Source organism: Ranitomeya imitator, chromosome 3 (assembly GCF_032444005.1).
Source record: "Ranitomeya imitator isolate aRanImi1 chromosome 3, aRanImi1.pri, whole genome shotgun sequence".
Taxonomy (NCBI): Eukaryota; Metazoa; Chordata; class Amphibia; order Anura; family Dendrobatidae; genus Ranitomeya; species Ranitomeya imitator.
Window position 1 is genome coordinate 234,554,726 of NC_091284.1, and position 22,731 is coordinate 234,577,456.

The 22,731-nt window shown below is 43.6% G+C and overlaps 1 protein-coding gene across 2 annotated transcripts in view; it reads left to right on the top strand.

Moving 5' to 3' along the window:
- The first annotated feature begins 654 nt into the window (after positions 1-654).
- The window catches only part of LOC138672018 (complement decay-accelerating factor-like), a 95,531-nt gene continuing 73,454 nt past the window's right edge, over positions 655-22,731 (top strand). For both annotated transcript variants that reach the window (XM_069760107.1, XM_069760108.1), the window contains exon 1: positions 655-743. The gene's annotated coding sequence lies outside the window, so the exon portion shown is untranslated. The remainder of the gene's footprint in view (positions 744-22,731) is intronic.

The window sequence follows — 22,731 nt, forward strand, 5'->3', positions numbered from 1 at the left end:
TGCTTTTGTTTTAATAAAAAATTCTTCTTGTGACATCAATTTTTTCGTATATGTGCTGTATATATATTATTTTACAATATTTTGTTGTCTTGTGTAATCATGTTTTTATAATTATTAATAAAGTGATATATCTTTTTATTACTTTCTAGGAATATCTTTTTTGGGGGTAATATATGAGATCCATGGCTGGATAGCCAGAGGTCAGCCCCTTTCCACTGAAAATGTAAATCTTATTTGACCCTATGAAACTTACATTATTGGGATTATGTCATCATGCTTTAACCCGGGAGTTCCCGTGAGGTCACTGTGGGATGGTGAAGAAGTCATATTTTAATGAGTATAAGTAGAATGTGTACAGGTGCCTATCGTATTTTGTTACTGCATGTATTTGTGGGTTTTGTTTGAGCCTTTGTGTGTTAAAAAAATAATTCATGTCTATGGACTTTGTTCTATATTATATATATAAAGATAAAGGAAAAGAAGATTTTTAATACACTTTATATCTCAATTTTATTAGTGTTGATTTAAAACAAGAACTGTTGTCAGAGTGGCGTAGATGTGTAACAGGTCATCACTTTATATGTGTCTATATCAGTTTGAATAACCAATAAAATGTCCATATGCCACCTGTAAGGCGTAGGAGGAGGATAGACATCTAAAAGGTGAAAAGTTGTCACATCCTTTCATTTTAGGTTCCAGCTTCTGTACAGAACGGACAAGTTTCATTCTGTTGTACGAGTGAGGTAAGAGCAAATGCAACCAGATGATCCATTGTAGCAATAATTAATAATGTTTGCTGATATAAAATAGAAACACATTAGCAAATTGAAGTCTAATTCAAATTCTAGTATATGCTATCTCCTCATTTATGTGTCAAAAAAATAACTGTATGCAGAAAACTATAGACTTATTTAATTTTAGATTTTATATGTTTATTTTTTGTGGTTTTATAGGAATGGAATTTTTTGCTACAAAATTCTAAGAACAGTAAGTGGGGATATTATTCAAATTGATGAAAAAAATATTTTTTATTTTTATTAGAATAACCTCGGACAAGTCTTACTTTTGACAGATTTGCAAGATTCAGCTACAATTTCCATTTAGTTATACAAAGTAACAAAGTATTTTGTTGCATTCTTTGACCCAAAAAGAATGGAAAATCTGCATTTTACATGCATTTTTTGTTCTTTTTTTTAATTCATTTTTGCTTCACATATTGATCAGGTGCAAATTTCTTCCAAAATTTACTCCAACTTTTGGTAAGTCTCTCAAACCAATGGTAATCCTGTACAACCTCTGATCTGTACAAAGCCATAAATAAAACCTATTGAAACCTATAAGGCCATAATGTACCAATGCATGAATACACAGACTTTTATTCTTGTTGCATAAAATATAATAATACAGCATATAAAAAAATAATAGCAATTTTGAAAAGATGCCATTTAATAAGTCTTTGCCAGGAACATTGCTTCTAGGGGAGGGAGAACTAATATTGGAACAGGAACAATAGTGGTCCCATAACAGAATCTCTGCATATCTTGCTACCATATTCTAAGAAGAGCAGATTTAATTCAGAAATTTTCCTCCTAACTAGCAGGAGATGAGGGCCCCGATTAATTAAGACTGACGATTCGTTCGTCAGTCTTAGAGCTCATGCAGATGACCATATCTTCAGTCTTATTGCGGTCTGACAAAACATCGGATTACACCCGGACCAATGATGTAATTAGGGCTGAAAAATTTCAAAGGAATCACAAGGTGATTTTCTGGATTTGTTTTCTCATTTTGACTCTCATAGTTGTGTTCTATCTATGATGTCAATTACGGCCTCTCTTATCTTTTTAAGTGGGAGAACTTGCACTATTGGTGGCTGAATAATTACTTTTTTTCCCTACTGTATTTTGTTAGAGTATCAGTAATTGGCAGCACTTTATACGCAGCCCATGTCCGCTACATGAAAAGTGCTGCCAGCTGTTGAAGGCAGGTGATCCCGCATGTGTTCATTGAATCGTGCGGATTCACCATGTCCAATTCATTTTATGGGAGATATTTAACTTGCGAAGTTAAATCTCTTCAAGATAAATAGACATGCTGCGGCCTGGAGAGACGCGCCACATGTCTGTCTCCGCAGGAGTTTCTGGACCCATAGTGGACGTGGGATTTCTTGAAATCCTATCCATTATGCTGTAACATCTGGACGCTGTGGATTGGACGCTGCACAAGTACTCAGCATCCAACCTGCAGCGTCTGAAGATCTACTGATCATCTGCACCTACCCTCAAAGTCTGTTTTTCATGCAAAAGTGTCCACTTTTCTGTGGCTGTTGGAACAGACGGAAACGATAAAAAAAAACATCACACGTGGAATACATTTGATCTCCATTCCTGACAGTGCAATCTATGGTTCTTAGGGAATTTAGGCAGAACCCACTGGGCACAGTAAAGAAAGACAGTATGAACAGGCCCTAATGTAAAACACAGGCATTAGACAAACTGCTGATCGATATTATGGTGACACTACAATTAGAGAAATATATATGCAGCACATATACACAGATATACACTATACATGTACACTATAAATATAGAAATATACACTATATACACACTATATATTGTATATACAGTATACAGACACATACAGTGTGTACAAGCACATTTATAAAGTATATGCACACAGAAACATATATTCAGTTTATATACAGTATGCTCACATACATATACAGTTTATATATATATATATATATATATATTTACTAGTGTTGAGCGATACCGTCCGATACTTGAAAGTATCGGTATCGGATAGTATCGGCCGATACCCGAAAAGTATCGGATATCGCCGATACCGATATCCGATACCAATACAAGTCAATGGGACACCAAGTATCGGAAGGTATCCTGATGGTTCCCAGGGTCTGAAGGAGAGGAAACTCTCCTTCAGGCCCTGGGATCCATATTAATGTGTAAAATAAAGAATTAAAATAAAAAATATTGATATATTCACCTCTCCGGCGGCCCCTGGACATCACCGCGGGTAACCGGCAGGCTTCTTTGTTTAAAATGAGCGTGTTTAGGACCTGAGGAATGACGTCGCGGCTTCTGATTGGTCGCGTGCCGCCCATGTGACCGCCACGCGACCAATCAGAAGCCGCGATGTCATTCCTCAGGTCCTAAATTCCTAGAATGAGGAGTTTAGTACCTGAGAATGATGTCGCGGCTTCTGATTGGTCGCGTGGCGGTCACATGGGCGGCACGCGACCAATCAGAAGCCGCGACGTCATTCCTCGGGTCCTAAACGCGCTCATTTTAAACAAAGAAGCCTGCCGGTTACCCGCGGTGATGTCCAGGGGCCGCCGGAGAGGTGAATATATCAATATTTTTTATTTTAATTCTTTATTTTACACCTCACTATGGATCCGATACCGATACCGATACCCGATACCACAAAAGTATCGGATCTCGGTATCGGAATTCTGATACCGCAAGTATCGGCCGATACCCGATACTTGCGGTATCGGAATGCTCAACATTAATATTTACCCAATATACCGCACACATGTACACATGCAGTATACATACAGTATATAGTATACACAGACACACATACTATATACTGTATGTATAGGCATGTATTTATACTGTATATAGATATATATATATACACATACACATGCACCACAGATATACGCAACCATACTATATACTGTATATATGCACACGCATACTGTATAGACCTATACAGACACACATACTATATACTGTATGTACATGCATATATACAGTTATATGAAAAAGTTTGGGCACCCCTATTAATCTTAAGCTTAATGTTTTATAAAAATTGTTTTTTTGCAACAGCTATTTCAGTTTCATATGTCTAATGACTGTTGGACACAGTAATGTTTCTGCCTTGAAATGAGGTTTATTGTACTAACAGAAAATGTGCAATCTGCATTTAAACAAAATTTGACAGGTGCATAAGTATGGGCACCCTTATCATTTTCTTGTTTTAAATACTCCTACCTACTTTTTACTTACTAAAGCACTTTTTTGGTTTTCTAACCTCATTGAGCTTTGAACTTCATAGCCAGGTGTATGCAATCATGAGAAAAGCTACTTAACGTGGCCACTTGCAAGTTGTTCTCCTGTTGGAATCTCCTCTGAAGAGTGGCATCATGGGCTCCTCAAAACAACTGTCTAATGATCTGAAAACAAAGATTCAACATAGTTGTTCAGGGGAAGGATACAAAAAGCTGTTTCGGAGATTTAACCTGTCAATTTCCACTGTGAGGAACATAGTAAGGAAATGGAAGAACACAGGTACAGTTCTTGTTAAGGCCAGACGTGGCAGGCCAAGAAAAACATCAGAAAGGCAGAGAAGAAGAATGTTGAGATCAGTCAAGGACAATCCTCAGACCAGCTCCAGAGAGCTGCAGCATCAACTTGCTGCAGATGGTGTCACTGTGCATCGGTCAACTATACAACGCACTTTGCACAAGGAGAAGCTGTATGGGAGAGTGATGCAAAAGAAGCCGTTCCTGCAAGCACGCCACAAACAGAGTCGGCAGAGGTATGCAAAAGCACATTTGGAGAAGCCAATTTCTTTTTGGAAGAAAGTCCTGTGGACTGATGGAACCAAGATTGAGTTGTTTGGTCATACAAAAAGGCGTTATGCATGGCGGCCAAAAAGCACAGCATTCCAAGAAAAACACTTGCTACCCACAGTAAAATTTGGTGTAGGTTCCATCATGCTTTTCAGGCTGTGGGGCCAATGCTGGCACCGGGAATCTTGTTAAAGTTGAGGGACGCATGGATTCCTCTCAGTATCAGCAGATTCTTGACAATAATGTTCATGAATCAGTGACAAAGTTGAAGTTACGCTGGGATGGATCTTTCAGCAAGACAATGATCCAAAACACTGCTCCAAATCTACTCAGGCATTCATGTAGAGGAACAATTACACTGTTCTGGAATGGCCATCCCAGTTCCCGGACCTGAATATCATTGAACATCTGTGGGATCATTTGAAGAGGGCTGTCCATGCTCAGCGACCATCAAACTTAACTGAACTGGAATTGTTTTGTAAAGAGGAATGGTCAAAAATACCTTCATCTAAGCGGCACATAGCGGTGCACGAACGGCACCTTCTCCCCTAAATCTCCCCACACCTTCTCCTTACCGGTTGGCGAGTACATGGGGAGGACTAAATCCGGCGCAGGGGACCCCTCTAGGTGCATAGTGGACTTCTTTGCGGCCTCCTCACAACAGCCCCAGAAATCCGAAATGGCGCGGCTGTCTCCCAGATCTTCCCGGGCTGCACGCCGAGGCTCTCATTCTTCTGCTTCAAGCGCAGCAGCAGCTGATCTCTCTGATGCCCCGGTCACAGCATCGCTTCTTAGAGATATGCTGGGAGATCTCCGGACCTCCCTACGAGAAGACATGCACTCCATGCTGGTGGAGCTCAGGGGGGAGGTGGAGGAGTTGGGGAGTCGTACTGACCACCTAGAAAATAAAATGTCTGAACTGGTAGCCTCACACAATGATTTATGGGAAGCTCATGACAATCTGCAACTGCTTGCTACCAAGACACACGCTAAAACCCTGGACCTAGAGGATAGATCCAGGAGGAATAATGTCAAGCTCAGCGGCATCGCTGAAACGGTTGGGGCTGATGATCTTAAAGCCTTCCTACAAGACTTTATCCTTAGTGTCCTCCCGCTTTATACTAAAGATGGCATCATAATCGACCGCATACATCGGATCCCCAAACCTTCAGGACTGGATTCCTCGGTCCCTAGAGATGTAATGGCTCGCATCCATTTTTTTGTTATGAAAGATGAATTTTTGCAGGCTCTGAGAACAAAGCCGTCGCTGCCCGAACGCTTTGCAGCCATTACTGTTTTCCCTGATCTATCTCCAGGAACTCTAGCTCTGCGTAGGGCATTTCTGCCTTATACCGCAATCCTGAGGGAAAAAGGTATATTATACCGCTGGGGATTCCCTACCAAGCTCTGCATTCGCAAAGACGGATTGATCACCACATCACCACATCAACCCTGTCGCAAGCAGCCAAGACTTTGTCGCAATGGGGCTTTGACCCTCCTGGACCTCCTCCTGCCTCTGCCTCCTCCAAACATGGAGGATCTAATCCCCGGAGACACCGTATTACCCCAGACTGGAAGGTCGCCTGAAGTGTTAACCCTTTCCATTTCCTGGCTGGAAACATTTTTTTTTCCTTTTTCCCGCATAGTTCTAATTTTCTTTTTTTTTTCTTTCCACAGATTTTTTGCTGAGGCTGGTTCCTGGTTGGTCCCTCCTCAGCTTATTGCCCCACAGGTGAACTGTTTGTTGTTTTCACCTTGGACTCAGGAATTCCCTGGATGATCCTTTGTTTTAATGTCTGGTTATTGTTTGTCTGGTTTTCCCCTCCCCCTTCCTTCCCCCTTCCCTCCCCCTTCCCTCCTCACATTTCAGATTGATATCACTTGGTAGCCCATGACGCTATTGCACTCTTTTACTGATCATAAGTTTGCATATCCCCATTCGCAATTTTATAATCATTTATTATGAGTATTTCATTATATTCTATTAATGTTAATGGCCTTAACTCCCCCGGTAAGAGATCGCTTGTTTGGCTTCAGCTAGCTAAATCTAAGCATGATATTATATGTTTACAGGAAACATATTTGCTAGGACAAGATAATGTAAGAATGTACTCGAACCTGTACCCCCACCAATTTTTCGCAAACGGGAAAACAAAAAAAGCTGGGGTGGCTATTTTTTGTAGTAAAGCTAATTCTTTCCAATTAATTAGTTCTGTAGTTGACCCTGTGGGCAGATACATTATAATTTTATGTTTAATCAATAATACCTCCTACACCATCGCCTCTGTGTACAGACCAAATTTTGGTCAGGCTAAGTTTTTGAATAGCTTTTTTCAAACACTAGGTAATTTTCAGCATGATTATAAATTAGTTGCCGGAGATTTAAATATACCAGTATCTAGGAATTTGGACTGCTCGTCGTCCTCTCTGTCTAGGGGTGAGGCGGCACAGCTGATTAACTCCTGCAATCTTCACGATATTTGGAGATATCGTCATTGCAATGAGAGAGACTACATGTTTTGGTCGCCTTGACACGGCTTCTATAGTAGAATTGATTATATCTTAGTAGATGACATGGCCCTTCCCCACTGTATTTCTGCGACTATAGGTAATATCACTTGGTCTGATCATGCACCAGTGTCAGTTACTCTAAAAGACCCTCTTGCAATCAGACCCCCTTCACACTGGCGTCTCAATGACCACCTCCTATCTAAGCAAGCGAACTCAATACTAATTGAGAACTCTTTGCAAGAATTCTGTGCTATTAATGATTCTGCGGAAGTGCGCGAGGACTCCCTTTGGTTCGCTCATAAGGCAGTAGCTCGTGGCCTTTTTATTAAAATGGCTGCGAAAGCTAAACGTAAATACAACTTGAATCTTCAATCTGCCTTGGCTGAAGTGGCCTGACTGGAGTCTCGCCACAAGGTTCATCCCTCTACCCAGTTATTTTCTAACCTTTCTACTGCGCGCCTTCACCTTCGCCAACTTCTCCTTCACAGAGCAGAAAATTCACTAAGGAAATCGAAGGCTAAATTCTATTCTATGGGTGATAGAGCAGGTACTTTACTTGCTAAACGCGTTAAAAAAAAAGAAGCCCAATCCAAAATTGCTTATCTTCTTAAACCGGATGGTTCCTGTATTTATAATCCAATCCATATTGCTGAGGATTTTGCTTCATACTATTCTTCTTTATATAATCTCGATTCTGACCCAAACACCCCACAACCTTCCCAAGCCTCAATAGCTGCCTTTTTGAGTAAAGCGAAGCTCCCTGCGGTCAGTTTGGAACAGCTATCTTTCCTTAACGCTCCCATTGAGGCATCTGAAATTTCTCAAATAATCAGAGAGGCCAAAAAACGTTCTGCCCCAGGTCCGGACGGCTTTTCCTTCTCGTACTACTCTCAGTTTCTCACTATCCTCTCTCCTTTTCTCATACCTTTATTCAACTACTGGCGCTCTGCGCTCAATGGGCACCATCGAGAAAGAAGGATTGGAAGCTTGTATAACGGCCCTTCCTAAACCTGGGAAGCCTATGACCTCTCCTGGTAACTTCCGTCCCATTGCCCTTCTAAATTGTGATGTAAAAATCTATGCTAAGGTCTGGGCCAATAGGTTACTGTCGGTTCTTCCATCCTTGGTTCACTCAGATCAGGTTGGTTTTGTCCCAGGTAGGCAGACTAGAGACAGCACGAGATGCCTGATTGACCTGCTGGATGTGGTGGAGAGGGGGAGCCTACCCTCCCCAGTGTGTTCCTATCACTCGACGCGGAGAAGGCATTCGACAGAGTGCACTGGGGTTATATTGCTTCTACTTTGCACAAATTTGGTCTTACTGGCCAAATCTTCTCAGCTATTATGGCTCTGTACTCCAATCCATGTGTCTCTGTCCGTTCAGCTGGCTTCAAATCCCGTATCTTCTCTATTTCGAATGGGACTCGGCAGGGTTGCCCCCTCTCCCCCATTATCTTTGCTTTAGTTATGGAGCCTCTGGCGGCTGCTGTGAGGCAATGCCCAGATATTAAGGGTGTGATGGTGGGAAGTCACGAACATAAAGTTGGCCTCTATGCTGATGATGTGGTGTTAACTTGTTCTGCTCCCCTACGTTCGCTGTCTGCGGTTTCTTCCATTCTCTCTCAATTTGCCGAAGCCTCCTATTATAAGCTTAATCCGACTAAATCTACAATCTTTCCCTTGTTTATTTCTTCCTCCCTCCAACTTCAAATTCAAGCTAAATACCCATTTATTTGGTCCCCTCTTGGTTTTACGTATCTGGGCATACAAATCACCCATTTAAAAAACATTGTTCTTATTAATTGTGACTCGACCCTTCTCGAAATTAAAAAGGAAATAGACCAGTTTGCTAGCTCTCACCTATCCTGGATGGCTAGGATACAAACGTCCAAAATGTTAATCCTCCCTAAACTTATATATCTTTTTAGATGCCTCCCCCTCACTATTCCCTCTAGGCACTTCTCAGCTTTTCAATCAGTTATTGACCGTTTTATTTGGAATAACAAACCCCATAGAATAAAACGTTTATTAATGACACTTCCATACTCCAAAGGTGGTCTTGGAGCTCCCAGAATCCAACTATATCACAAAGCTGCCCTTCTAGAGCCCCTTAAGATTTGATGGGAGGGGAATTCTTCACTCCAGTGGTTTAATGTTGAATCGCAATTTGCCCCTAGGGGTTCCCTCAAATTATTATTGGAACTTTGCTTACTCCATCCGCCTATATTGGGCTCGTCTCTCAAAACAATCTCCTCTGCCTCTAAAGTTTGGGCAAGTCTTTGCCCTACTCATTTACCATTCTTATTTGATTATGTCTCTATTCAGGCCCTAGAGAATGCGATAGAGGGACTGTCTCTCTCCGCCTGGGGGGACTGTGGGATACATTGGGTGAATGATCTCTACAACGAGTCTGGCTTGAGGTCATTTTCGGACCTTACTGCTCGGTATAACCTGCCTCCCAGGGCCTTCTTTCAATATTTTCAAATACGTAGCTTCTTGAAACATCGGAGTTCTTTTGGTGTGCCTGCATCCCCCCTGGGGGAGGAGACTCTAATCCAGAGATTTTTTTAGACCAAACACTTTGATCCCACATGGTATTTCAATAGTCTATAAATCCCTCCTTTCCCATGACTTTTCTGACAGACTCCCCTTTATGTCCACTTGGGAGGCTGCTCTTTCATTTGAAGCTTCCTTGGAGGATTGGAGTATGGCTATACGGCACTCTTCTAAATTCTCCTCGTGCCTTGGTCACCTCGAACAAATCAAAAAAATTCAGCTCCAGTGGTATTTCACACCTGTTAAATTAGCAAAATTTTATCCCACCTCTTCTCCTTTGTGCTGGAAAAACTGCAATCTCACTGGTTCGCTGGCTCATGTGTGGTGGAGTTGCCCTCGTGTGCAACTATTTTGGCGTCAGGTTGAAGCTATCCTTTCGGAGGTAACCCGACTTCCCGTCATCCTAACTGGCCCTTTAGCAGTTCTGGGTATATCCCTGTTAGACTTCCCACCTCCCCTTCAACCCATTATATCTAATATTCTTGTTGCAGCTAGACAATGCATCTCAAAGCATTGGAGATCTCCTATTGTCCCTTCAAGATCTGAATTAATATCCAAGATTAATCTCCACTTTAGTTATGAATCAATCACAGCTGATTGTCTCTCAAAAAAAATAAGGTTCTTACATGGTGGGTTCCTTGGATTTCATCACCCTTTATCTCCTCCCCTGACCACCATTGCCCTCCTTCTCCTAGTTAATCAAGATGTAGCTTGTCATTATTATGTTTGCACTTATGTCTTGTAATTATTGGACTCCTTCTTTGTCGTGGACATCTCATAGCTGTCTGTATCCCTTTCCTCCCCTCCCCTTTTGCACTTTGCATGTGTTTTGTTTTTTACTCAATAAAAATTTGATTGGTTTAAAAAAAAAATACCTTCATCCAGGATCCAGGAACTCATTATTCTCAGTATTCTGCTACAGATGGATCTGGATAAGTTGGAAACTTGGGCTGAAAGGTGGCAGATGAGGTTTAACAATGATAAATGTAAGGTTATACACATGGGAAGAAGGAATCAATGTCACCATTACACACTGAATGGGAAACCACTGGGTAAATCTGACAGGGAGAAGGACTTGGGGATCCTAGTTAATGATAAACTTACCTGGAGCAGCCAGTGCCAGGCAGCAGCTGCCAAGGCAAACAGGATCATGGGGTGCATTAAAAGAGGTCTGGATACACATGATGAGAGCATTATACTGCCTCTGTACAAATCCCTAGTTAGACCGCACATGGAGTACTGTGTCCAGTTTTGGGCACCGGTGCTCAGGAAGGATATAATGGAACTAGAGAGAGTACAAAGGAGGGCAACAAAATTAATAAAGGGAATGGGAGAACTACAATACCCAGATAGATTAGCGAAATTAGGATTATTTAGTCTAGAAAAAAGACGACTGAGGGGCGATCTAATAACCATGTATAAGTATATAAGGGGACAATACAAATATCTCGCTGAGGATCTGTTTATACCAAGGAAGGTGACGGGCACAAGGGGGCATTCTTTGCGTCTGGAGGAGAGAAGGTTTTTCCACCAACATAGAAGAGGATTCTTTACTGTTAGGGCAGTGAGAATCTGGAATTGCTTGCCTGAGGAGGTGGTGATGGCGAACTCAGTCGAGGGGTTCAAGAGAGGCCTGGATGTCTTCCTGGAGCAGAACAATATTGTATCATACAATTATTAGGTTCTGTAGAAGGACGTAGATCTGGGTATTTATTATGATGGAATATAGGCTGAACTGGATGGACAAATGTCTTTTTTCGGCCTTACTAACTATGTTACTATGTTACTATGTATTAAAAGCTACAGGAAGCGACTAGAGGCTGTTATTTTTGCAAAAGGAGGATCTACTAATGTCACTTTTGTGGTGGGGTGCCCAGACTTCTGCACCTGTCAAATTTTGTTTGAATGCAGATTGCACATTTTCTGTTAGTACAATAAACCTCATTTCAAGGCAGAAACATTACTGTGTCCAACAGTTATTAGATATATGAAACTGAAATAGCTGTTGCAAAAAAAAACAATTTTTATAAAACTTTAAGCTTAAGATTAATAGGGGTGCCCAAACTTTTTCATATAACTGTATATATACATAGATAGATAGTTACAGATACAGACTCCACAGATATATACTGTACAATCATACTATATACTGTATATATGCACACACATACTATATACACATATACAGACACACATTCTAAATACTGTATGTACATGCATATATATATACTATACACAAACACACCACAGATTTACATAATCATACTATATACACACACAGACACACTCATCGTATACTGCACATGTACATGTAACAACTGCACTGGGAACTGTCAGGGCAGCTACTTGTATACTGGGACTTACAGACACTAAAAAGAGCTTTGCAGCTGCTGTTAGACAGGGACCTACAGACATTAGCAGATTTTCCCCTGAGCTGCAGTGGACTACCATTCCCAGGGATCCTTGTTTCAGTCAGATGACACAGCCTGGATTGGATGAGTAGGGACTTGGAGGGAGGAGCTGGGCAGAAAGTGAAAGCGAACATTCAGAGAAAGAAGCGCGCGTGGAAACTTGCTGTGAGAGACTGAGCACGACGGATTTGCATCCCTCTACGCTGCAGTGTTGTTGTTCCCTCGGATATACCTGCGCTGTTGGAGAGAGCGTGGCCTGTTTTTACCCTCTGAAGCAAGTTACATCAAGAACTTGTTCCACCAGCACTCCCACCATATAAAGGACTGAATCCACCCGCTCCCAGCTGGTGTCCAGAGACCCATCCGACCGTTGGAGACGCACAATGAGTGCCCTACTGAGACTTGTGGTTCTACCAGCGCTATTTACAGTGAGTACACTACAACCCAGACTATTTCCATTAGTATTCATCTAAGTGCACCAACGGTTCTAATTTGCGCCCCAACATCCGCGGCAACTGGGCCCCAACGTTTGGACTGAGTTAAACCAGATGAGATGGAAAAAACCTTGCTACGTTATACCTGCAGGGTTGAAGTATAATTAGAGTGTGATGTATATATGACTTTGACAGAGCACAGTTACTTGTATTGCATGTTATTCTTTTAAATCCATCTCATTTATGTTGCATAGCAATAAACCTGTTAAACTGTTTTACTCCTGATCCCTGTGAGTGTGTACTGAGTGTGGCAGGGGCTTCCCGAGTCAGCCCCTGGCACAAGATAATAGTCCTTCTGCAGTCCCAGAGAGAGAGCTCCAGTCAAGATTCGGGTGAAGACACTGCACCCTGGAGAGGTGAGACACCCCATAACACTCAGTGTACCATCGTAGCCCTAAAGGGGTGTTACAGTGGAGGCACTGCTGCGATCCAGAACTAACACAGGAGTATTTACTATGGAGACTTTAACAGAACGAGAAGGGAATTTGTGGTGTGAAGAGCTGGATGTTCCCGCCAAACAAAGCTTTGCAGTGAGTGGTGAGCTCTGTGATGCATCTGATGAAGAGATACTGAAAATAATTAACTGACTCACTGAACTTGCCCACCCTAAAGTGATCGACCGCCGGAAGGAAAAGGGGGGACAGTCACGCACAGCCCTGATTTCAAACGGGCAGATCTTGAGGAAAGAATACTTCCCATCCATGGTAGCCGTGTCTTCAGAGTATGGTCGACAATGGCAGATCACTTGGCCTACTGAGTCCGAAGTTGAGCCCCGGCAACCAGAATCAACCACTCAGCCTAGAAAGACTAGTACAGGTCCGCCATCTACTCCACCTAGATTCTGTCCTGAAGAGACAGCGGCCCCTGCTGATGTGCTTATGACAGCTATGGAAAAGTTAGTCAGTCAGTTTGCCAAGATGCAGCCAGAAGGGAACTACCGTAGTCTAAGAACTTTTTCGGGTGCCCTCCCCACCCCTGCTGGAGAAGAAGGATATGATACTTGGAGGGATGTCACTTTACAGTGTCTAGAAGAGTGTCAGTGCACTGATGCTGTAAAGAAGCAGAGAATAGTAGAGAGCTTGAAGGGTACTGCTACGGAGGTGGTGCAGGCAGCTTGGCGGAGCAAGCCTCTGGCAACTTATCAAGATTATATGAGTGCTTTAGAAGATGCTTTTGGATCCCCTGAAGATGCTACTGATCTACTCTATAAACTCCGTACAACCTACCAACAGCCAGATGAGAAGATGTCCGACTAACTATACTGACTAGATAAGCTGGTTCTTAGAATAGTATCTAAAGGTGGAGTCAGCCCTAAAGAAGTCGATCAGTGTCATCTGGAACAAGTACTCAGACGAGCTCTCACTCATGATCCAATTGCCCAGCGGATGAGGTCTTGTGATAGAGAGAAGATTCCGGGTTCTTTTCATGAGTTGCTTAAGGAAGTTCGGAAGGAGGAGGTTATTTTGTCCCCGCATATATCAATGGTCAACCTTGCACAGTATTGCTGGATAGCGGGTCTCAAGTATCCATCATCTTCGAAGGATGGTATAAGAGATATTTACCCAACGTGCCTTTGAAACCGTTGTCTGGACTCATGGTGTGGGGACTGAGTGAGTACAGCTACCCCTACAGAGGATACGTGTCCGTGACGCTACGATTCCCAAACACTGTTGTTGGAGTGGATAAAGAGATACTCATCATAGCGCTAATCTGCCCAGAGGCCGAGGCAGATGAGAGACCAACACGTGTCATAGTGGGAACAAATGCCAACATCTTCCGTGCATTAGCTCAGTGGTGTCGGGAAGTTGGGGGAAAAAATTACTCGCAGACCCTATCCATCCACCCAGTTTGCCTGGAAGCCTATGTGAGAATGGAGGAGAAGTGGGAACTAGAGCTTGAAAGCTTTGACCTTTGTTTTGAAGGAAGTGAGCTAAAAGGAGAAGAGAGGGAGATGGTCATTGACGGCCTGATGATGTGGGGTGCAGTTTTTTCTCTAGGTGAATGGGACATGGGCCTCGCCCAAGGAGTGGAGCATCACATTTGGTTGAAGGATCAAAAGCCTTTTCGAGAGAGATCCCGAAGATTGGCCCCGGCGGATATCAAAGATGTCAGGCAGCATCTACGCGGTATGTTAGACACAGGAGTCATCATAGAGTCTAGTAGCCCCTATGCTTCCCCATCGTGATAGCTCGAAAGAAAAATGGAGCTATTCGGATGTGTGTGGATTATCGTACCTTGAATAAACGTATAATCCCTGACCAGTACACTGTGCCCCGAATCAATGAAGCTTTGGATTGCCTGCAAGGGAGCCAATGGCTTTCTATGTTAGATCTCTGGAGTGGCTACTGTCAGATAGCCATGTCAAAAGAAGATCAAGAGAAGACTGCTTTTATCTGCCCCATTGGGTTCTTCAAGTTTCAGAGACTGCCTAAAGGACTGATAGGTGCTCTGGCCACTTTTCAGAGATGTATGGACAAAGTAGTGGGTGACATGCACTTATGTGAGGTTCTGGTTTATCTAGATGATCTTATTGTTTTTGGGAAGACTCTGGAGGAACACAACCAGCGGTTGTTCAAGATGCTGGATCAGTTGAAGGAGGCTGGGTTGAAGTTGTCCCTTGATAAGTGCCGGATTTGCCAGACGACTGTGAAATATGTGGGGCACATAGTCAGCAGAGAAACAATTTCCACTGACCCCGCCAAAGTGGAGGCTGTTGTAAACTGGCCTAAGCCCACCAAACTGAGGGAGCTTAGGACCTTTTTAGGGTTTTGCAGATGCTACCGAAGATTTGTACCCCAGTACTCTCAGATTGCGAAGTTGTTAACTGCCCTTACCCAGGGGTATCCCCCTTCCGGGAGGATAGCCCACTCCTCAAGGTCAGGAAAGAGGGTCTACTTCAAAGTTAATGAACTTTTTGGGGATAGATCGACACCTGCATGCAAAGAGGCATTCAAGAAACTAAAGTCATGCTTGACCCAAACCCCAGTGTTGGCCTATGCAGACCCCAGTAAACCATATGTGTTACATGTAGATGCTTCTCTCGACGGACTAGGAGGGATTCTCTATTAAGACCACGATGGCGTCCCGTTTACTACATTAGTCGAGGATTGACTCCCAGTGAACGCAACTACCCAGCTCACAAACTGGAGTTTCTGGCTTTGAAATGGGCTGTAGTGGACACACTGCATGACTACCTCTATGGGGTACACTTTGTGGTTCATACCGACAAAAATCCATTAACCTTCGTGAGAACCACGGCAAAACTGGATGCCACGGGTTACCGGTGACTTGCCGCACTCTCTTTGTACGATTTCAGCTTAAAGTATCGACTGGGGATCAGTAACATTGATGCAGACACACTCTCTCGCCTGCCTAGGGAACCCTTAAATGAGGAAGAAGAAGGGGGATGGATAGAGGTCCCTGCCCCTGAGGTGAAGACTCTGTGCCATAGACATCAAACTAATGCTCTTCCTATGCAGGGTTGTGCTGAATTCTTAGGAGTATCAAGTGAAGCGCTCCTGTTGTTGTACTGCCGAGTGACAAATGTAACCCCAGACTCGCTCCCTCAACTGACTCATAATCAAGTCCGAAAGGCGCAGCAGGAGGATCGATCGGTGGGGGTAGTCCGATGGTAGGTTAAGAGGGGCTGGAGGCCCGAAAAGAATGCATTATGAACAGAGGAATCTGTCCTGCTGATTCGGCAGCTAGAGTCTCTAGTAGTAAGAAATGGACTACTATACCGAGAGGCAAAGCGCTAGAAGGGAGAAGTCCGCCAACAGCTGGTGCTACGCACCCGATTTCAGAGGATGGTCATGAAGTCCCTGCATGATGACCATGGACATCTTGGCACCGAAAAGACCACGAGTCTTGTGGCTGACCGATTTTACTGGCCTTGGATGGAAGAGGATATTGAAGAATACTGCAAATCATTCTCTCGGTGTGTGTTGAGAAAAACCTTGCCTTTGAGAACAGCCCCCCTTGTGAACATTACCAGTGATGGCCCACTTGAGCTATTGTGCTTTGATTTCCTCTCCATCGAGCCTGATGAGAGCAATGTCAGTAATGTGTTAGTGGTCACTGACCATTTCAACCGATATGCCCAAGCCTACCCCACCAAAGATCAAAGGGCAATTACTGTAGCAAAAACACTATGGGAGAAGTTCTTTGTACATTACGGGCTGCCTGCCCACATCCATACAGATCAAGGAAGGGATTTCGAAAGTAGACTAATCAAGGAGCTATGCGCCATCTGTGGGATCAAGAAATCCAGAACCACCCCGTATCACCCCCAAGGGGACCCTCAACCTGAGAGGTTCAACCGTACTCTTCTGAACATGTTAGGCACTTTGCATCTCAGGAAGAATGGACAATGGAGCAGGCATGTGAGTCAGCTGGTTCATGCCTACAATTGCACCACAAATGAGTCAATGGGATACTCGCCTTATTTTCCCATGTTTGGAAGAAAAGCCCGGCTACCAGAGGATATTAGTTTTGGGACATCCTTTGACAGTTCTAATGGGAAGACCTACTTGAAATATGTGTCCCAGCTAAAAGAAGATTTGAAAAGAGCTTACAGATTGGCAGAGCAGGCCTCTGGTCGGTCAGGGAAGCGCAATAAGACTTCACTACGACTGTAGAGTTCGGGAACAAGTTTTACTGCCTGGAGATAGAGTCCTTATCCAACGTCTAGGTCTTCCTGGGAAGCACAAGCTTGCTGATAGGTTGTGTTCTGACCCTTATGTGGTGATGGAGAAGCTGCCTGGTGTCCTGGCCTACAGAGTGAAGCCCGAGAGAGGGAGTGGAGCTGCCAAAACCTATCATCGACACCATTTGTTGCCTGTGGGAAAAAACATCCCTTTACCACCATTGCCAACCCAAGGAGGTCATACAGTCCTTCCATGCAATAGGAGACGTCGTAGGTGTCAACAACCACCTCAGCCCGGAGTTGCTTCAGGAGGAAGTGACAGCGAGTCTGGGGATGATTGGGGACCTGACGGTGAATGGAGCTACAGGTGGACCGAGGACCCATGCCCCATAGGCGCGGTCCCTGAAGTGGAAGCACAAAAAAGGGACATTTGTCAGGAGGTGAGTGCGCTCTGCCCACCCTTGGGGGAGAGTTCAGAAGAGGGACATTTCTTAAATGAAGAGATCCACCTGGAGGAGCCCGTTCTTGACAGACAAGAATCGGGGGCTGGGGAGGGGGCCCCCTCAGTACACATTCATCCCAAATGGGACATTAGGCCACCCATGATGCTAACTTATGATAGAATGGGACATACCACTGAGGTCCCCAGGCTGATACACTTTAATTCAAATTCTCTTTGGCCTTATTTCCCAGTATCTCCCATGTGTCCAGGAGGTGGTTTGTGTGCATGTAAATTTGGTGTTAGTCAGGATGCTTTAACTCCCATTCATGTTTCAGGTAGTGAGTCTTCATGTCGTGATGGGACACTTTCAATGACTCACCAGGGGGAGAATGTAACACCTGCACTGGGAACTGTCAGGGCAGCTACTGGTATACTGGGACTTACAGACACTAAGAAAAGCTTTGCAGCTGCTGTTAGACAGGGACCTACAGACATTAGCAGATTTTCCCCTGAGCTGCAGTGGACTACCATTCCCAGGGATCCTAATTTCAGTCAGATGACACAGCCTGGATTGGATGAGGGGGGACTTGGAGGGAGGAGCTGGGCAGAAAGTGAAAGCAAAAGTTTAGAGAAAGAAGCGCGCGTGGCAACTTGCTGTGAGAGACTGAGCACGGCGGATTTGCATCCCTCTACGCTGCAGTGTTGTTGTCCCCTCAGATATACCTGCTCTGTTGGAGAGAGCGCAGCTTGTTTTTACCCTCTGAAGCAAGTTACATCAAGAACTTGGAGAGTTCCGCCGGCACTCCCACCATATAAAGGACTGAATCTGCCTGCTCCCAGCTGGTGTCCAGAGACCCATCCGACCGTTGGAGGCATGCAGTGAGTGCCCTTCTGAGACTTGTGGTTCTACCAGCGCTATTTACAGTGAGTACACTACAGACTATTGCCATTAGTATTCATCTAAGTGCACCAACGGTTCTAATTTGCACGCCAACATCCGCGGCAACTGGGCCACAATGTTTGGACTGAGTTAAACCAGATGAGATGGAAAAAACCCTGCTACGTTATACTTGCAGGGTTGAAGTAGAATTAGAGTGTGATGTATATATGACTTTGACAGAGCACAGTTACTTGTATTGCATGTTATTCTTTTAAATCCATCTCATTTATGCTGCATAGCAAAAAGCCTGTTAAACTGTTTTACTCCTGATCCCTGTGAGTGTGTACTGAGTGTGGCAGGGGCTTCCCGAGTCAGCCCCTGGCACAAGATAATAGTCCTTCTGCAGTCCCAGAGAGAGAGCTCCAATTAAGATTCGGGTGGAGGCACTGCGCCCTGGAGAGGTGAAACCCCCCATAACACCCAGTGTCTTGTGGTGGCCCTAAAGGGGTGTTACATACACACACAGATACACATATATATGTATACTTACCAGGTCCTGCTGATTCACTTGTGCAGATCCCAGGACAGTAGTTTAGTAGCAGCCATGATGAGGAGGAGGGGACACGGATAGGGCTGCAGGCATCTTCCTACCCTGGTGTATGACCTCTGCTATGCTGTGAGATGGCCCCACCCCCTCACTCTCAACTTCTAACCCAACACTGTGGGAAAGAGGGAGAGGGACGGGGAGAGGGAGAGAGATGGGGGAGAGGGAGACACTTCGGGACTGCAGAGGATGCACAGCATTATTCGCTATAAATAATTCTGTACACCCTCTGTACACTTCATAAAGGGCTGCAGCCCCAAACGCCGGCCCTGAATCAATTATATAACAGACATAACCACAGAGCAAAGGTAGATCAAATATGTGAACTTTGCAGATAACATTGTTCTCTGCCTAGTACACCTAAAAGGAGACTTGCACAAGGTCTTTGAGCTACTAAAAAAATCTTTATTACATACTAAGACCTCTTTCAGATGCAACTTTTTGTCAGATAGCACTTGTACTCATGCCAGTCTATGGGGTTGTTCACATGTTCGATTTTTCATCCTGAAGCCAAGTGGTCCATCCAAAATAACGGAGACATGTCTTATATTGATCAGAGTGTCAGATCAAAATCAGCAATGCAAGTCTACAAGTCCTTGAAAAAAAAACTAGACCTCATTTGGATGCCATCCGTGTGCGGAGAAACTTTTCTATTTTCTTGTCAGTGAAAAAACCTGATGACACTCTGGAGACAATCACAGATGAAATTCTGTCATCATACATAAAAAACGACATCTGACTGAGGCATTGGGCTTTTACCCCTTTCTGGCATTGCATGTAGTATTCCGTCCATGTGACCTGGGACTTAATACCCATGGACGGAATAGTACGTCACATGTGATCAGCCGCTCTCCCGGGGGGAGCGTGGCTGATCGCGGCCGGGTGTCAGCTGATTCTCACAGCTGACACCCAGCACTAAATGCCAGGAGTGGTCACTGACCACTCCCGGCACTTTTAACCCCCAGTAAACTGCGATCAAACACGATCGCACCATTCTGGAGCTGGCAGAGGTGATGACAGCCCGTCTGTCTTTGGATCGTCTGCCTTTGGATCTGAACAATGAAAGTACACATATTTACTATTGCTGCGTCCGTAACGACCTGGCCTATAAAACTGTCCCACTAGTTAACCTCTTTATTGAACACCATTAAAAAAAAAAGTCTAAAAAACAATGCTTTATCATCATATTGCCAAACAAAAAGTGGAATAACACGCGATCAAAAAGATGGATATAAATAAACATGGTACCGCTGAAAACATCATCGTGTCCCGCAAAAAAAAAGCCACGATATAGCTCCATCACCAGAAAAGTAAAAAAGTTAAAGGGACACTGTCACCTGAATTTGGAGGGAACAATCTTCAGCCATGGAGGCGGGGTTTTTGGGTTTTTGATTCACCCTTTCCTTACCCGCTGGCTACATGCTGGCTGCAATATTGGATTGAAGTTCATTCTCTGTCCTCCATAGTACACGCCTGCGCAAGGCAAGATTACCTTGTGCAGGCATGTACTACGGAGGACAGAGAATAACCTTCAATCCAATATTGCAGCCAGCATTCAGCCAGCGGGTAAGGAAAGGGTGAATCAAAAACCCCGCCTCCATGGCTGAAGATTGTTCCCTCCAAATTCAGGTGACAGTGTCCCTTTAAAGCGCTCAGAAAAAAGCGATGCAAAAATAATTTTTTATATAAAATAGTTTTTATTGTATAAAAGCGCCAAAACATTAAAAAATGATATAAATGAGGTATCGCTGTAATCGTACTGACCCGAAGAATAAAACTGCTTTATCAATTTTACCAACCATAGAACGGTATAAACGCACCCCCCCAAAAGAAATTCATGAATTGCTGGTTTTTGTTCATTATCATTCACAAAAATAGGAATAAAAAGTGATAAAAAAAGTAATGAGCCTGAAAATGATACCAATAAAACACCAACTCGTCCCGCAAAAAACAAGACCTCACATGACTTTGTAGGCCAAAATATAGAAAAATTATAGCTCTAAAAATGTGGTGATGCAAAAACTATTTTTTGCAATAAAAAGTGTCGTTTAGTGTGTGACAGCTGCCAAACAAAAACTTGCTATTAAAACCTGCTACAAAATAGTAAATCAAACACCCCCTTTATAACCCCTTAGGCTGGTTTCACATTTGCGTTTTTTGCCGCTGCGTTTTAGCGCAAAAAAACATGCGTTTTTTTTCCTATACTTAACATTAAAAACGCATGCGTTTTTTTGCATGCGTTTTGCCGCGTCTTTTCTATGCATGCGTTGTGTTGCAGAAATGCAACATGTAGTAATTTCTAGCGGCGTTTTTTTGCCGCAAAAAACCTATTGCTGTCAATGTAAACGCATGCGTTTTTAAGCACATTCGTTTGCATGCGTTTTAATAGAAAAGCACAAGAATACACACTAATAAGCCAACCCCAAACCCTAAGGTATCCTAACCCTAACCCTAAGGGATCCTAACCCTAACCCTAAGGGTTAGAGTTAGGGTTAGGATCCCTTAGGGTTAGGGATAGGGTTAGGGATAGGGTTAAGGTTAGGGTTAGGATCCCTAGGGTTACTAACCCTAGGGTTAGGGATCCTAACCCTAACCCTAGCTATTTCTGTTTAAAGTGGGTTTTCTTGTTGATTTTGATGATTGGCAGCTGTCAGACACTTCTCATCATGCGTTTTAAAAACGCAAATGCAGGAAAAAACGCATGTAAATGCGTCAAAATGCCGCGTTTGTATTAAAACATGCAAAAACGCATGCGTCTAAAAAACGCAGCATTTTAACGTGTTTACATGCGTTTTTTTCACCACATGCATTTGCGTTTAAAACGCTGCGTTTTTAAACACAAATGTGAAACCAGCCTTAGTGAGGGAAAAATGATAAAATAAAAAAATGGTTAGGTTAGGGTTAGGGTTGGGGCTCAAGTTAGGGCTAAAGTTGGGGCTAAAGTTAGGGTTAGGGTTGGGGCTAAAGTTAGGATTACACTTACGGTTGGGATTAGGGTTAGGGTTGGGAATAGGGTTAGGGGTGTGTTAGGGTTAGGTTTGTGTTTAGGGTTATGATTAAGGTTGGAATTAGGGTTAGGAGTGTGTTGGGGTTAGGGTTGGAGTTAGAATTGGGGGTTTCCACTGTTTAGGCACATCAGGGGCTCTCCAAACGCAACTTGGCATCTGATCTCAATTACAGCCAATTCTGCGCTGAAAAAGTCAACTGTTAGTCCTTCCCTTCCGAGTTCTGCCATGCGCCCAAATAGTGGTTTACCCCCACATATGAAGTATCAGCATACTCAGGACAAATTGTACAACTTTTGGGCTGCAATTTCTCCTGTTACACTTGGGAATATAAAACATTGGGGACTAAAAGATCATGTTTGTGGAAAAATATGATTTTTTTATTTTCACACCTGGGCGCTATAAACTTTAGTGAAACACTTGGGGGTTCAAAGTTCTCATCACACATTGTCATGGCTAGCGGAACACACCAAATTATAAGAGAGATGGTATAGGTGCGTTCGCAGCCAGGGGTCCACCGTGGAGAGATGGAACCTGGTGCTGAGTAATGACGGATTATATGGCGGTACATTGTGGATAC